Below are 2,612 nucleotides of genomic sequence, written 5' to 3'. Positions count from 1 at the left end.
TCCCTACAATGACTTTAAAAATTTCCTGACCCACCAACTGTGTAAGAGAGAGGACAGAAAGATATAAAGCTTGTTCATTCACATAGTGGAAAACTCAGTATTGCTAAGATTCCAGTCTTCCTTAAACTGATTTACAGATTTGATGCAATCCTAAGTAAAATTTCTAACATGCTGAATCTAAAATGTCTAGGGGTATAAAAATATTTTAAGAAAATAACCTTGAAATAGTAAAATAATGTTAGGATATTCATTACTATGTTTCAAGAATTATTATAAAGTTACAGTAATCAAGATATAGTTGCATTGGCCCACGGTTAAAGAATTTTTCAACAGGACAAAAGAGAGTATCCAGAAATAGACTCACACATATACACTGTGAAAATAAAGAAATGAAAACCTCATGTAAAATGGAGTCAGGAAGCCCTGAAAGAGAGCTCTCAGGCACCTGCATAGCCTTCAAGAAGACTTAAGATAAGAATTATTTTAAGATGGTATCTGTGTGTAGATTTCTTTGTGTAAAGTTCTCTCGGTTTCAACTTCTTATCTCTGATGATAAGAATGTTACTTTTCTTCTGGTAAAGGGAAGACATTTTTCACACGGCGATTTCATCTCCTGATTTTAAGAAAAAGAAGGAAGATTTCTCCCTGCCCGAGCAAAGCACTAAGTACTAAGAACTAATCACTGCTTGCAGCCAATAAGAGTTTTTCCCCAATAAAAATTTATTACAAACAACCCTCTCCAATTTCCACCTAAAATCTAATAAAAGCTGACCTTCCTTTCGTCTCTTCGAACTTGCCTATGATTCATTATAGTTTGCCTGTCCTGAATTGCAATTCTCTGCTATTCCTGAATAAACCCATTTTGCTGGTAAAATACTGGCTATTTTATTTTTGAGGTTGACTTACTGCTCTCTTTGTGCATCCAAGCTCTGCTGTCTTTGTGTTTCAATCTGCTTTTATGAAGCTTCCTGCATCCATTCTGTTCAAAAGAGGGAATAGCATGATTCCTAGTGTTTTAGAAAACAGAGCCCCTCATAATTAAGATATTTTAGGGAATTCAAAGACAAGATAGATTCCACCTAGTTCTTGGAAAGTGAAGTTGTGTCTTTCTGGCAAAATGAGTGAACTTTTAGATAATTTAAAATTATAATGGCCAGTCTGGAGAAACTTTGTTTAGATAAGTCCACATTAAGGGGTGCCCTTAAAAAGAGGATCTCAAAATTCTCAGAGAGAATGGAATGTATTCTTTGATTGATATGCATAAGCTTCTAAAAATTGAAATGATTTTCAGCATGCAAATAAAACATCTTTAGTAAAAAAGCTTTTGCCATCCGAGCAAGCAACGTTAACTTACTCCATCTGCCAAAAACACAAGTTGGATCCAACTATTTTGAGTTTTCTACATGAGACATGGCTAAAATTTTAAAAAACAAAACCTATAAACATCTCTGTGTCTGCCTGTATATTATGTATGTCTATAAGTATATGTTATAATTATATAATATTTTCCTACCTCTGGATGGTATTTCCAAAATTAATTTGTAAAGAGCTCTATTTAATTGGCTTAAAGATTATGTAAATCAAGTATACTGTCAGAAATACAGAAAGTAACCCAGATGTGTTTCAAGTTCACATTATCTGTGATAATCTTTGATAAATGAAACCTAGTTTAAGTTTGTTGGTTTAATAAAAGTTGGCATGTCTTCAAAATTTTTCAAAAAGAAAAATAACTTAAGATGATGGTTATTTACTGTATAATCCAAACGTAATTGTTAAAAACAAGGGTTTTAAATAAATATAAATAAAAGTTCTTAAGTTAATCTAAATAATGGATATTCATTGAATATCTAAGTTATTTCCAGATACAATGGTAAACTGATACATTTATTGCTAAACATAGTTTGTTTAGTTTTGGCTTTTTAATTTTTTCAGAGATAAGGATATTTTGGTCTATTAATAAACATGTTTTAAGGCACAATGAAAAATATTATGAAGAAGAATATACTTCTAAAAATTTGAAATGTGTTTATAAGTTTGCTAATCTACTGCAGGATGCTAATATATGATATATAGTTCACAATTGCCTGTTTTCTTGTTTTGACTGGAAAGCAAAGATTACAAATAGTTGAAAAGGTTGGAAAAAGATCTGAGAATACAAAAAGAATCAAAAAGAAAAAAACACTTGTGTAATAAGTGTAAATTAATCCCACACAAACTTTATGCATTGATGCTGAGAGAATGCAACCAAACTAGCAAGCACCCCTTTGGAAGATAAGAAGCAGTGAGACTCCCATGAAAGATTTCTCCTACTGTGGGAGGATTTACTGTAACTTCTTGTTTTTCAAACTGTGGTCACAGACTTTTGGTGAATTATGATGAACATTTATTTAAATAGTGAATGTGCATATAATCTATATATGTCTACATAGATAAATGGATAATATGTATTTTCAATTTTATTTGTCAATTGTAGATAGATTTACTCATTATCCATATATAAATAAAAGTGTAATTTCATAAAGTACAAAATAGAATACATTTACAGCATATACAAAAAATAGGAAAAACTTGCCAATTTATTAAATTTTAATTTCAGTTATTTATATGATTTT

Source organism: Lipotes vexillifer, unplaced genomic scaffold, assembly GCF_000442215.2.
Source record: "Lipotes vexillifer unplaced genomic scaffold, Lipotes_vexillifer_v1.1 scaffold582, whole genome shotgun sequence".
Classification (NCBI taxonomy): domain Eukaryota; kingdom Metazoa; phylum Chordata; class Mammalia; order Artiodactyla; family Lipotidae; genus Lipotes; species Lipotes vexillifer.
Note: the sequence above shows the minus strand (reverse complement) of the source record.